Below are 15,683 nucleotides of genomic sequence, written 5' to 3' on the forward strand. Positions count from 1 at the left end.
TAAACATGCGAAAGCATCATATACTAGGCAAGAATTCTTCAGAAAACATCTGAACGCATCGTTTATCCTTGTGCCGTATATTTTTTTCTGAGTCGTAAACGAAATAGGAACAGATCTCGAATGGAATAATCCCTTTGAATAGTTATGAAAGTGGTGCAGGTATAATCTATTCAGCATCGCTAAATGCAAAAGTGGAACTTTGAGGATAAATTAGCTAGTTTCCTTTCAATATTGGCTAGAGCCTTTAGTTGTTGTGAGTTTTTCTTAAGCCCTGATAGCCTGGATAACTAGGCTATCTGGAAAAAGTGGTAGAAACAACCACAAAAAAGAAACAAAGATACGTTTCGATACAGAAGGTCGTACACAATCAGCTTCACTCATAGAAATAGATATTGCTAATTAATGATATGCGGGAAAGCTTATCGTGAAGAAAAACAATTTATTCATTCTATTTCTGGGAATAAGGTGCAATTTATTCGTACTTGTAAACAAACAATAAACAAAACCACGCTAAAAAACACATTGTTGAGACAATGCTTTTGAGCGATGAAGCTTTGTGAGCATTTGGATAGCTCGAGAAAAAGGTACGCAGTATTCGCTTAAAAACGACCTATCCGCTGGCAGGCTGCCATTACATTATCTGCATCGATAACAAAATCCATAGAGGTTTGCCAGTTTGCGTCACCGCAAATTAAGCAGCTAAGAGGAAAAAACTGCTAAAGAAAAGAAGCCTACTAGAAGCGTCGTAGAGGCAGACATCTTTCTTAGTCCAGTAATTCAGGTGGTTGATTCCAAACAAATTAGATTATGCATAAGAATGTCTTAAATACGCTAGCATTTGGCCAAGTGATTTAGTCAGAGTAGAGGCCTTTACTTTTAGGGGGAAAAGTATTAGGCTGAGAAATGATCCATCTTGAATTGGCAACCGGTCACCTGCTAGGAGTCCATAATGGAATAATAATAGATCCATAATCGAAAAGATAAGGTCAGGTGGGCAAAAGATGTGCAATTGGCTTCGTTACAATTTGGGCTAGTAATATTATCACTATATTAGTGATAATATATTGGCATACTCTGTTGCGTATCTGTATAAACTATATTGCGTGTCATTAAAACGACTCACCAGTAGAGGAGATTTTATTAACAATTACTTAGCCATGAGTACAATGCAAACGAATAGCTTTCTCTACAGTCTAAGGGAACTTATGAGCAACATAACTGGCGTTATTGGTAAGTATGCCATGTATGTAGATCAATCAAATCTTTTCCCTTTTCGGCTTAAAGTCTATCTAGTACACGCATGAGGGTTACCTTTTTTACAGTCGATATTGTTGTTTCTTTCTGCTAAGCTCTGCCTGAAGGACGGTATCGACCAGAACTGTATAATATGAGTCGAGAGCCTATGTTCAAAGCAAACACAAGAAATCGTGAACGGGTTGTCTAGCTACCTACTGCTGTCTTTGCCCTTGCGAACTAGAAAAACTGCTTACTATTTCTGTGAGGCTTGTTCGAAAGTATATGCAGAACATTGAAGGATCTTTCCACTAACAGATGACAACGGATTTTACGATTCAAGAATATGTACTTGTTGGATCAGATAATACATTCGTGGATTCCCCAACCTGCGACCAAAAACGTTTTGACATTATGAACGATTTGTTTTTGTGAGATCTACAAGTGTTTGCCTCTACGAGAAGAGTAACGAAGAAAAAGAGGAACCAAGCTCAACACCACATCGTATATACTCTTCTTTGCATAGCATTACCCGGATAGGCAAATTTCGTTAGGCATATAGTACGTCTATACATAGAATATATAAACACTCAATAAAAAGTAAATTCATTTAATTTTCCTTTGCTTTGTGCTTACTCGGCTCGCTCCATGTGGCCGACAGTTGTAGCTTCGCTTAATTTTGTTCCTTTGTCAGATATCTGGTCCCCGTTAGCCTGTCGTCACCGTGCTATTATATGAACTAAGCATAAGTGCCTTTTTCGACGATGTTTGGCTTCCGTAAGGTTCAAGATAGTGGCCGCTAATATCTGCGCTAATTTCCGCGACACGGTCAACTGGCACCAGACATTTTCCTGGCAGAGCGATGGCTGCCAAACCGCATACTGTACATATGATCATGGCCAAGAAATAAATGGCATACTTAGTGGAAATCCTGGTCCGGGTGTTACTCAGCCGAGACGCAGGCGCAGTGGTCATTGCTAAGCTATTATAGTTATTACTCGATCACCGAACGTATAAAAGAGAGTAAATGGAGCCAGTTGACGACCGTCATGACAAGGCCGACTTCTGCCAATGAATTAGCACTTTGATGTAATTACTCACAGCGGCACACTAAATGACCGCCCTACAGTGGACCAAACCCGTTTCCTGTCACATAGTTATACTTTACGATACAATTCTAATGAAGTATTTGTGTTGCATAGATAAAGCGAAAATGTGGTAAGCTTAAGTTCGTTAGATGCCAATCCATCCTCTCTCGTACGTGAAAATGAACCAGGATCATAAAATGTCTCGAAAAAGGTTAAGTACCGTAGTTTTTTTTTGTAGTCGAATTCGAGTGCTTGTACGAGAGTCGAAGAGCAGACCCGCCCATTTAAATAGTAAACATTACTCTTTAGCCATATTCAAACTACTGTAGATATTGTATCATGTATTTTTCTAATGAATTGTTAATTTTTCCAATTGTAGTAAAAGAGTGATTTTAAAGTGTTTTCTATTATAGCAAATTGTCCAAATTCACTATTGTTTTCTTTTTTTTTCTCCAATTTTTAGCATCAATGTCTCTTACAGTCATCCCAATATTTGAGGACTCAATCTTCGTCGTATGTATCGAATTCATTCGACAATAAAAAAAAAATACCGAAATTACCTCCACGTAGAAACGTTAAGCATATAATTTTTTAGTAATGGCCAGTTTAATGTAAATAAAATCTTAATCAATCAGTGTCGGAACAAATTCAGAAGGAACAATTTAATGTAGTACGATGCTATGATTTTCGAAGAAGGGAAGCCGCTTGTTGCTTGATACTACTACTACTACTACTACTACTACTTGTTGTTACATCATAATAGTATGAAAGTGCAGTAACTACAAAGAGGAGAAAAAAGACGAAATGAAACGAAAAAATCGACAAAAATCTTGCGACTTCATTCATGTGAATATTCACGACACCTTGTCCTTGGGGACCTCATTGAGGGCAGCTATTTTTGGGATGGCTCGTAGAAGATTTCTACAATGAAATCAGATCCTGAAATCGTATCTGACGCTAAGCCTGAACCCTCCGTCGACATAACAGCAATAGCAGTCTCTCAAGACTCCAACGAGGGAATGTAAATCACATCGAACAAGCAACATAACGATAAAATTCCCTTCAAAAAATCTCTCATGTTGAGCAAATTGAACTCTGCCAGATCGTTACCAACCCGCTCCATCTGAAGCTTCAGCTGACTGATTGTTATACTATTTTACCTGCGAGGATAATAAACAAGCGCCTTATACATAACACTCCATTTCCAGCGAACGTAGATCAAGGCTCGGAATAGCTTTGTTGAGAAACGTATTGAACCAGGTCCACTAAAATAACGACGTAGTATTCTCAAGATGGAATCATACTCAGACTATTACCATAGTCAAGGAACTAATGTATTCTGCACTGCACTAAACAGTAAACGTATGTGTAAAAACCGTTGTGACTTGGCCGTCGTTTTGAAGACGATATGTTTCTATTGTGTTTCTTTTCGGTATAAAAGCCGTCAAATCGCGGGATCTTTCCGGCACGAAACGAAGAGTATCTACGACCGATTCTAATACCGATCGCCAGGTGTCGTTAAGTATAGCAGACAAACACTTCGCTCACGATGTAGATAAATAAAAACATGTGAAAGGCCAGCAGCCATTCGATTGACCAGTGTTAATATCACCGCTCACTGCAAAAATTATCAAGTCTTACCTAAAATTATTGTTTGAAAGTGGCTTGCAAAGTCTCAGCTAATTTGATAATGGCCACTTATACAGCCTAAAATATGCCTATGTTAAAGTCAGACGTTCGTACTCTATAACGGTACTTGTACCGTTACTCCTTTAGTTTAAGGTGTATGCGCCGCGAAACTGGATAAATGTCAACCGAAGGACTTTCATGAGCGCTCATGTTTTCGATAACGTTTCGAAAAAAATCTTGATGACAAAAATTAGATTGATAAGACGGAATTAGCATTCAAATGCTTCGATATCAGTCGACGGTTTATTTTTCTTTTTTTCTAATTATCTGCTAGTCTTTACGGAATATATAAGAAGGGTAAATAAAAAAAAAAAAAAAGCTGAAACTTTTACTGTATACCGTACAATATCTAGCGCATTTTTATAATGCGCATGTATTTATTTATTAAACCTTTATAATTGTTTTTCCTATTTTGCAAAACTTCGTGTAAACATGCAAGAAGAGCATCATCTCTGTGTTCCTCAAGTTGAACTCCCCAGCGTCCTGTATATCACAGGCGAAACTCATAACCTGCACACTCAGAACTGCATCTTTCTCTAATCTACGGAGAAACATACTCACAATTTTGTAATATTCTTTACTAAGGTAATTGTTTCCAACATGTTTTTTAAAGTATACCTCTAAACAAGCATTGAGTCCATTAATCTATCGAGACAGGTGACCTTGTTACCCGAAATTGTTTACGATTTGTCACCAGTAATAGGCTCACTTGCGCACCCATTTACAGAGAAACGGGGCAAAACTTATGTTTTATGTTCTGCTACCATTTTGTTAGCTTTTCACCTAGAAAAACCATCTAGTGGAATATAATCTTGGCAATAGTGGTATGCAAGCTATATTTATCAGTGATATTTTTATATGGTCGATGGTATCGTACGCCTGAAGCTGGAGCACATAAGGGCACGGATCTTTACGTAGTATTTTTATTTTTTTTTTTTTTGCACAACCAGGGGCTCAGCTTGTTTGACACGATTTGTCATAAGGAGGTGGCCGATATGGAAACAAGAGCTCATGCAGATATGTAGAGTGCTCCGGAGTACAGGTGATTATATAAAAACTGCGTAAACATTAAAGCGAAGAACATAAAAAATGCGCGGCACTAACAGTCGACGCGGTGGCTATGGCGGCCAGTGCTCTCGTTGAGGGATCTTAGCAGCAGGCGCTGCCAATTTCTGCCGACGACACATAAATGCTACGAGTTTTTTTTACCTTTACTCGTAATTAAATTATCGACTTTTTTGCCAGTGACCTTATCAATTACTATTTCGTATTGTACTCCTGCAATGGTTAACTGTTGTTGAATTTCGGTCCGATTTTTAATCTCGTTAGCTTCGAGTTGACGTACGTTTACATTTAACGTACGTTCACCCTCGTGAAACCCTAATCGAATATTCGTTAAGTGAAGCGTTGGAGTCTTTTTTGTTGTTGTTGTGTGTGATTGATTGCGTGCCGCATATATAAAAATATCATTTAGGAACAGGCTTTTACGACCTTTCTTTACGCGGTTTTTCAATTTAATCTGTCTTTGTAGCTCACGAATCTATGATGTCGGTAAGCCTATGTGGTCATTAGCGGACGCTGGACCCCGGAAAGCAATTTTACAGTGATATTTTAACTTTATGTATTTATCTAAAAATACTTTTTTTGTTTTTAAATAAAATGTAAATAACTTTGCATTCATATCTGCGACGAAGTGTTTTTACAAATGCTTCTTCAGAATAAGTGTCAACCTGATTATGGCTTGCTGTACCGACATACCGTAAGCAGTCGTTGTAAGCAATATTAGATAGACATGGCTTGTTTGCTCTTTTTAGTTAAGTTTAAGTCTTCATCTTTACGAAGAAAAGGTAACGAAGGGATAAATATTCTAACAGTTACTGAACTTTTTCTATGAACGAGCGAATTTTTAATTTGTTATCAAGATTAATATGCCTGTAAACGATACATCGATATTGACAGCATCGTTGCAAAATCAATGACTTGCGTACCCATCGCGTAGGTTCCAGCTATATATGTTGTGATGGAAAAACACGGTAGTTCATTTTTACCCTTTGGAGCTATCATGAGCCAAGTGTTTTAAGTAACTTTTTGCATATAACACTTGAGTAAAATACAGAAATCAACAGTGTCTTGTTCACTGACAAAAGTTATCTCGATTGAAAAAACAAAAACAAACCGGGAGCCTTTCTCGTCCACTATTTACAAGCCACCGTGAACGTGTAAATTAGGAGCTTTGATTGTAGTGAACCCCTCCCTCTACAGAGAGACTTCCTCATGGTAATCTGTTGTCTGAGGATTTTCATGGATGTAAATTAGCTCTCATTTCTGCAGATCATGGCCCCATATGCACGAATATTATACGTGAAGGTTTCGCTAATCAGGGATGCATTTTAGAGGTTCGAAAAATATCTATCGATTTCAGAATTGTAAAAGGATACTCGAAGATGTACGATACTTTCGTATTTTCACTTTTGTGTTTCATCTTTCTATAATCTTTACATATCCTCTGTTGGCTGAGAGAAAAAATCAGACTGCAAATACAGTCAAGCCAGTCTCGTATGCTTCAAAAGGTCAACACTGCTATCTGGGACACTATGTAAAATAGATACTGTCTCTACAAGCGTTTCCTCTCTGAATGTCTGTCCTTTCCTCGAACAAACTCAGCGTACCTTGCTGTTGGCGGAACGATAGTATGGCTCGAGTAACAGGCACCCCTTCTTGTTACCACCAGGCAGTTATATGGTTGTGGCTATTGTCCTTCTATGACTGAGTGAACGTGCCGATACTCACCGACTGACAACGAAGTGGTTTGGGCCTGATTCGGTGATGGTCTACTAGCAAACGTTGGAGTATAACAAGAAACCTCCATTGGTGTTGAACGTTTGAGGAACGAAAGCAAACACCTAAACAAATGGGCCCTTAAGCATTCCACTCTGTTGTTGTTGTTTTCGTTGTGGCCAGCGGCGCCAATACCAAAGTCGATGCCATTTCTTCGTTTGTAGGCCTGTTCTCGGCTTGGAATAGTACGATAAGCGCAAACCCCTTCAGTGCAGTCACACGCTCAAATTTCTGTAGCAACGCAGGCCTAAGGAATGTGATGAGTCCAGAACGACGGCACGCATTGTACTACCTATTCAAAACGCGGTGAAAATCTGCAATCGGTACCGCCTTAAAAAGTAGGACAAAAATAAACAATCTGGCTAACAGGCATTAGTTAGCTTGTTTCTCGATGAAGTTAGTGTTTGCCTATGCTTGTTATTTTATGCTATTTTGTATTGCATATCATACAGTGTTACGACTAATCATGCTATTAAGAACAATGTTGATTAGTCATACACGTAGAGCTGGAATCATCGTCATTCATGCCGGTTGTAAAATGTAACAAGGCTTCAGACAAATCAGGGAAAGACAGCGTGACCGCTGAATGCGTATTAAGCTATTTTCTGACGAAGATTAAAAAAACATCTGCGTATTGGCTACCATTTTTAACAAGCCAGTGATGAGGTAAGCCCCAACAGTGCCTCGTATTTTAATCACAAAATCATGATACGATTGATAACGAATAAGTACATGCGGATTTTGACTCCTCACTGACACAATATTGCCTGTTATACCTTACGAGGCTCGTGTGATTGACTTACGGGTGTCTTTAGCAACTAAAAATAACACGGTACTTGGGTATACTTCTTCATTAGCATAACCTAAGGCTTTTTCCTTTAACCATGTTTGCCTTCTTTAAAATGCTTATCTTTAAATAGAGATTTGAGCTTTGCTGGCCTTTACAAAGAATATAATTACACAACGTAAATCCCATCACGCAAACTACTCATGTTCTATGCTAAGACAGAGCTGTACAAAGCTGACATTTAGAGCAGAATCTATATTTAGAATCTACTTAATAAAGACTTCGTGTTCCCCTCTAACGTCGTAACATTTTTTTTAGACTTTACAAGCACATCGTATCGTCTTCATCTAGCAATCTTAGTGGGAAGAAAAGTATTTAGTAATCTTTAAATTTAAACTTTGGATGTTCCAAAAAGGAACTTTCAAAGTTTCTAAGAAAGTTTAAAAGTTTTAAACTTTTAAAGAAAGTTTCTTTTTGGTCAAAAAAAAAGCAAAATTAGATAAATTTTGCTTTTTTTTAGGACTTGGATAATAGCAGCAGATAATAGGAGCAGCTTTGAATATGGAAAAATTTTACTAGCCAAACCCTTCTAATGTGTTCCTTTTCGCAAGCAAATAAAAAATATTCACTATCTGTTTCATCTCTCCAGATTTTCTTTATCTTGTAACACAATAACAAGTATTCATGAGCACTAATTAAAAAAATGCATTCCTACTTGCTCACATAGTGTAGATTGTTACTGTTACTATAACCAAACTACAATTGTTGAACGAAAAAAATGGATTGATAATCTATCTCTAATTAACTTCTTCAAAAAAGTACCGACGAAATCTCTTTTGGCTTTCTCTCTCTCCCTTCCCCTTCCCCTTCCCCTTCTCTCTCATAAATCCCAGCTTTGTCCAATCGCATCTATAACAACGAGCCTCTTTCAAGTGGTATCGATCGCAGCTATGCTGATGTCATAATTAGTAGGGACGCATGCAAACGTTCTAAAAAGAAGCTAGAAAAGTACATCAGTTTTCTTTTGCGTAGGAAAGATTCTGTTACACTAATCGGCGACTATATTATTTGTATCGGGGACTTCGCTATCTAACGCAGGTCGAGTTTCCAATGTTCACGGTTACGGGCTTGCTTGCAACGAGTGGAGGTTAACAAGTTCCCTTTGAAATTAACAAGGGAAAAAACAACCGCTTCGTTCGTCGGTACAAGGAAGTCGGCTGCAGAAGTCGCTGCTTCAGAAGTGACTTCAAACCTCAAAGATAGTGACGGTGTATGGAATTCTATTGCCAAACTCTGTACCAACATCGACATTGCAGCTATCATTACAATGTTGAGAGAAAGAAGATTGGAATAACATATAAGGCGCTCGACGCAGGCAGGACAAGTACTTTGTAACTAGGGGATATCTTATTAACGTTGTGACAAATTGGCGTCCATATTAACTAACTGCACTGGACTATCTATTTCAATGTTTAATCTTAATCATGGCGACTGCTTCATTGGCTAGTTTCCGGAAGTTAGACAACGTAAACAGGTTCGTAGCCTTAATCGGAAACGAGTCTTCCAAAGTCTCTTTCGAAATTGATTGAGTCGAGCGCCGCGCAACAAACAAGTAGCTGCGCAGAATGAATGTTATGGGTAATTAATTCTCGCGTATGGACATTGACGCTAACGGGCTGGAGATAATCGCATAGGCTGAAAAATATTTATGGTAGGTTTCTCAATTAAGCCGTACCTAATGATAAATAGAACATACGTCCTCATCCAAGAGTCTGATCAAGTCCCTCCGACGAGAAAGCTACGCACACCTTCCCGTGGTTTCTTCCAAAAGCAATAACACCTTAGAAGTAGAACATTTGTTTCGTCACGTGCGGCACGTCGTGCTAATCGAAGTTGGCAATTTTCGCATTACACTGGTAATATATTACTGTATTCTCTAATAGTTACGATGTATTTCCTGCTGTAAATTTGTCGAGCCACATTTGTTTTTCATTGATAAATCGTCGGCTAATACCGTTAGGCACCGTATTTTTGAGTGGACTGGTCATCTTGCTCGGATCTAAATCAGTAAGTGGTGTGCCCGCCCTAAAAATCCTTATATAGTTAAGCTATACTAAGTAAATTCAGAATCTCTTTAGTACCATACTACTCTGCGTAATAAAGATAGGAATCGACTTAATAGGCCTAATATATGGAAATCGCAGATCTACTCAGAAAAGCGGTGGTAAATAGATAAGGTCGGCTTGCATATAGGTGACATACAAAAACCTGTTACACGTCACAGATACGCGTTTTGCTTTTTCATTATTTACTGAAAGAAATATGGCGTACTTTATGTTGATGACAACGCTTAAATCAGCGGTTCATGGCCCTTTTATTCAGATAGCATTACAATATCCTATGCAATTTAACTGCCAAAGCATGTGTAAAGATGAATTTTCAAAAAGTTTCACATTAAGAAGTACTTGTCGAAGTTCTATGCGATCCTAAGTGGACTAGCTAAGCGGTCGTATGCCTAGCTATACTATAGAAGATATTCAAGTTAACGTTTAACCATCTTATATCAACTATATATGGGAAAAAAATAATTTACAAGGTGTAATTGGCTACTAGGATAAACGCTCAATAACAAATTTTCGCATTTTATCAATCATCATTTATCAACTATTTCAAACTAAGAGCACATGAACACATTCACGACGGGGAAGTTGCGTGAACTTCCTAGCTCGAGTGTCGATATTTTTTCTTTCACATTTACGCAGGATTCTCGATATACTCTTGTATATTGCCCACGTCCTCAACTAGCTACAGGTAAGGCCGTTTTGAGTATGCCCTTTGAGATCTACGAGTTAGCGAATAGATAATAGATCTAATGAGCTTAGCTATTTAAAAGGGTCTACTATTATATACGGGCCTAGTACAGCAGCTATATGACGCCGATCGGCTTTCTAGTGAACTGTTCCTGACCCCTCCCGAATATACTCAGCACCCTTCAGAGTTATATGATTTCTTGCCACTGATCCTCTTACGTGATTTGAAATAGTTTTCTATTTAAATTGACTGAAAGTACTTCTCTAACTAGCTGTTGCTTGACAAACAGCTTTGTGATAAAAATTTAAAAAAACCTATAAAACGATTAGTAAAAACGCAATCTTCCAATCCAAAAATATCAGAATATCATGCGCGTCATGTCTGTCATAAACGGCCATGCTGAAATTACTCTTCTTCATGTAGTTAGTTACTGCATTGAAATAACAGCTCGTAAGTTCCCTATCGGCTACACGTCTTCAAAGTTACTGCCATGAATCATCTCGCGAGAAGCATATTTGATTTTTTTTTACTAAAACAGTGCACTTAATAGTCAGTTGGCTATCGAATAAAGGTTCTGCTGTGATCCTATCGAGGTATTTCTAATGCATTACGAGCCTCAGGTTAATTTTATGGCCATATTTCAGGAAACTTAGAACTTGGACTTGAAATTTTTAATACTCTACTACAAATATTCTACATTATATTACATACGTATCTAGAAGCACAGAATAGAAGTTTTTTGGCCCCCGCCAAAATGAAGTGGGGATGTCACGTTTGTCACTATAGCAACGACCTTACTCAGCTAAACCCCTTCAGTCGTATCCGTACGCGAAACCTACTTTTTCCAGACAGGGGGACGTGCGCAGCGATGTTGCATGTATCACTTTCACCAGCTGAGGCTGTTTTGGATATGTGAATCAAACTTCTTAAAAGATGTGGTTACAGTTGGGAGTACATAAAGAAGTTCCGTAATTTCAAAATAATTAACTTTTTTTTTACAGTGAAGTTATTTGCGAATTGATGAAAATCAGCGAACCAAAAGGAATTAGCTTAATTAACAGAAGAATAAGATGATTTTAGTAATAAAAGCTGTTCCTGTAATAAAATCGTATAACGTGTCTCCCTAGTAAGCTCGGGTATACAAGAGATGGTCTAAATAGGAACATAGGACATTAGACAAACTTTATTTCGTTCGCTGAGAGTCGACCGTCTGAAGCGGTGGTGCTTAACGGTAATTCCAAACCTAAAACTCAAAACCTATATTTTAGTTGTTAAAAGAAGTGAAAGATTATCGCATATGTTAACGAGACAATTTATTACCTGCATATAGAAAATGGCAAACTATAAGTACGTTATTTAATTTTTTTCACTTTTACGTAAATTTCTACTCTATTAGGGATTGCTGTTGTCAATATTCCCGTTGTTGTTCCAGCCTAAATACATGACCTGAAATGAATATATCATTAATATTCATATGTGTCTCTTTTTCCTACGGGCTGCACACATGTACATCTGTAATAAACTGACAAACCTCTAGTAACACAATGAGTGATACGTTGATCCAACTAGATATATACTAATTAGCCTATTTCAATGGGTATTGTGCACATTTTATAGCGAATGTAAAAATTAAACGAATTTCTTGCGTAAATAGGGTTACTCAAATGCTGGAACGGATGAAACTCTAGTCGAAGACGTCTTCAGTCTCCAGTCTTTCTGAAAACCTCATTGGAGTTTAAGCACTCCATTAATCGCTTAGGATGACTGTAAAGCTGTGCAGCTTATCTGTATATAGTCGTGGCCAAAAAGGGGGTCCAAAAAAACTGTCGAACCTGCTTTACTGCGAAGCTTCAACGTTAGTAGACATTGGAAATAATTTAGTTCTATAGTATCCGCGCGTGCCTGTTCTCTAATGACTACGTAACGTTTTCATAAAGCAGGCAATATCGCATCATTCTCTAATACAATTTTCGTACTAGCGTCTAACACAAAAAGGTATCCGTTTTCTTTTACATACAATGTATTTTTACGAATCTTGCTGCATCTAGCACGTTCGTACGCTATCCGTAAATGGACAGAGCCTCATGACTAGTTATTCTATCATAAACATTTTCGTCTGACTGTCGAAGCATCTGTGTGTACATATATACAATGCACGAGCGTTGCTAATCATACATTTTCTCTTCTATGCAGCTAACGAAAGTCATTCATGTACTTATATCTTGACATATTCATATGTCGAGAGCGCTTAAGCTCATGCCGCAATACATCTACCAAAGAACCACACCAATTACCTGTACAGGTCGCTGTCTAATGTAGCATTTATATAATTTGTTCGTTAGACAGAATGTGGTCTCTGCGTTCGCGCCGAAGATAGACTTAGAGGTGCGAGAAAGCCCCTGGCTTAAGGGTATGCCCGGACTCCTAAAGGTCTATACGATTTTGCCCTTATGCGTAAGCCACTCAAGTTCCGGTGCTTACTGGTCGTTTCCAATTGCTAGACAGAGAATTCATAATCGATAGTTGCTACAATTTACTGCGCCAACTCACGCTTCGTGCTGGGCCATTTAAGGACTAAAAATGCCTTCCGCTTATTTTCTCTCAGAAGTTAAGGTCCTGTCTGAAGTCGACCGGCAAACCCTGCTATGACCAACAAGGCTCTCCACGGGCCGAGCCCCTATCATGTTTTATGACTACCACATATATATGCGTCTCTTGTCCGTCTAGTTTCGTTGAAGTACAGTTGTACATCACGCTGACCGCGTCGACAAATCTGCACCCCGTCGTATTTCCAGACGTCAGATAAATCTGTTTCCCACGTAAAAGAGAGAGGTTGAATTGTGTGTGTGTCGCAGTCAGTGCCCCGATGTTCTGGTGTGTACTTTTGTTTGCAAAGATTGCGTGTTTGAGGTTAAATCTGCTGGGCTCTCTGAAGCGTCAAAACAGTCCAACCATTATTTTCGTTTATAGCTTGCTAGGGTATTGTAGCAGAGCTACGTGAATCTAAAAAGCTGCGTTAGGGTTACGGAACGGCCTGAAATAGAAAACAGGTCGTAAAATTTGACACAACGTAAAACTTAGATATGATAGCTGTTTACTATATGAACAATTAACGCTCTACTACCTAAGTATCAGTAGAATGAAGCGAAGAGGAAAGCTAAGTAGATTAAATATCGTTTCCAGTAAACTTTTTTTTTGTTTGCGCCACTGCATATATATATATATATATATGCATGTTCCATTTGAAATATCTAAACCTGTAGCGCCACTGTGCTAAACCTGTATCTAAACCTGTGCATCACTTGAACTGCTCGCACCAGACTAAAAGCCCATTTCCTTACAGGACGTTAAGTATTGCGGAAATTCTAGAAGAGAAATAATATGAAGTAAAGATGATTAAAAAGAATCTGCTTTACACCAAGATGATGCTGCTGCTGCTGATTTGATAGCTGCGAAAGTGAATTTTTGAACATCTGATGAATAAGTAAACAAATGATAGAATGAGTATATAAACGTACCATAAATGAAGGAAAAATCAATTTTCTTACTGCTTGTGAAGCAGACGATAATGAATCTGCGTTGTAGTAACTGGAGACACCGCCAAACCCGACAGCATCTATGATCGGAAGATATATTCAGTACTACATGCCTACATACCACCGTTCCCCAAGCGACATCCGACGCCTCAGCACGTTCGCTCGTGTTAGTTTTGACCAAAAACAATAGCGGATGTATTGTTGACAATTCGTTCCGAGATGTGTACGTGTTGAACCTCTGATTTGCAGAACTGTAATAACACGTAATAACCATCTTCTCTGACAGATCAGCATGGATAACATGCTGTTTTTTTTTTTAGGAAAACAATACAAATGCATTTATATATATAACATAGTTCTTGTCGTAGTGACCATACCGTAGTTAACGCGTTGATGTCAGAAAGGTGATTGCCCTCGGCCTCTCTCAGTACGATACGTGTATGACGTGCTTGATCTATGGCTACCTAGTCTCATTAACATGTCCACACATTTCTCTCATTCGATTTCGTACCTAGCGAGTTTTTGAATTTTGGCCGAAAGCCAAATTTTAAAGCCAAACTTTTGTTCTATGGGAGTTTTTTTGAATGCCGCTGCGTTGTTTTTCTATTCGCTTTTGGACAAGTGGATCGCATTGCTTTAGCAATTCTGTCTTCCTGCCTCCATTAGGTTAAATAGCTGGAGGTTGCATAGTGTTAAGCAAAATTATCTCGGCAGTGAAATTGGGCCTGTATACTGCATTGATTTTTAGCCTACCTAAAAGGAAATTATTCTAATTCATAAATGAATAAATCTATTAGCCTTCAGACTCCGCCTTGATCGAGATTTTCAACGAGTTCCAAGATAACGTTCAAGAGTATGAATAATAATGGTAACATTTAACAAGTACAAGTTCAATTAGTACCGCACAAACGAGTTCTACCTAATACATCACATCTTGACCTTCGAAAAAACAGAAGACGTTTCTTTTAATGTCACCCGACAACTTAATAACAGATGTCTAAGATTCCTCTGTAAATTGTCTCGTACTCCCATTGCAATTACACGGTCGCCGTACTACCAATAATAACTTGGGGCTATTACACTATGTAAAAGTGAAATTGAGCTTTACTTTGAAAATTCAAAGATCAGTTGCTGTGCCTATATCTTACCACCTGGAAAGAGCTAGGCTTTGTTTCGCATAAAAATCTTAGATAGAATGGCAATGTATTAGCCGTTGTTGTTCAGATAATTGTTTAAAAACAAGTTTTTCTTGCATTCTAAACTACAATAGAGCAAGATGTTTTTTTTTTTTATATGTCTAAATGAACAAATGACATCTCTGCTTCATGATGCGGTTTTTCCGTTTGATCATAATTATTAAAATCACAAAAATTACTACAGATTTTATTAGTGCTTTAGAGTAGAATATCTGCAGATTTTGTACTCTAAAGTACTATTTTTTGCGGATTTTCTAAGTTCCTTTTTGTTAAAGTATCACCGCATTGCCAAAGTCTGTTAAAGGTAAGAAATGTATTTTGTTTTATGAAGTGCTTCTGTCGCTGTGAACATATAAGGTGTAGGGTTTGAGGTCGCCTGCACATTACAGGCCATTATACTCAACCGGGTGAGACTAGAGGAACCGTGAAGCATGTGGCCTTCCTTAATCATAACAATTTCAATATACGTCAGAGAAAAGGCAAAGAAAAGTAATTAGAGACGACG

General features: G+C 38.1%; 1 long non-coding RNA gene across 1 annotated transcript; it reads right to left on the bottom strand.

Annotated features, from left to right (window-relative positions):
* Positions 1-12,697: 12,697 nt before the first annotated feature.
* LOC147758871 (uncharacterized) lies at positions 12,698-14,565 on the bottom strand. The gene is made up of 3 exons (XR_015318633.1): positions 14,360-14,565; positions 14,104-14,233; positions 12,698-13,480 (listed from the first exon to the last, which is right to left on the bottom strand). It is a non-coding gene; the product is annotated as an uncharacterized LOC147758871 (long non-coding RNA).
* Between the last annotated feature and the right edge of the window lie 1,118 nt (positions 14,566-15,683).

Source organism: Varroa destructor, unplaced genomic scaffold (assembly GCF_002443255.2).
Source record: "Varroa destructor unplaced genomic scaffold, Vdes_3.0 BEIS01000001.1, whole genome shotgun sequence".
Lineage (NCBI taxonomy): Eukaryota > Metazoa > Arthropoda > Arachnida > Mesostigmata > Varroidae > Varroa > Varroa destructor.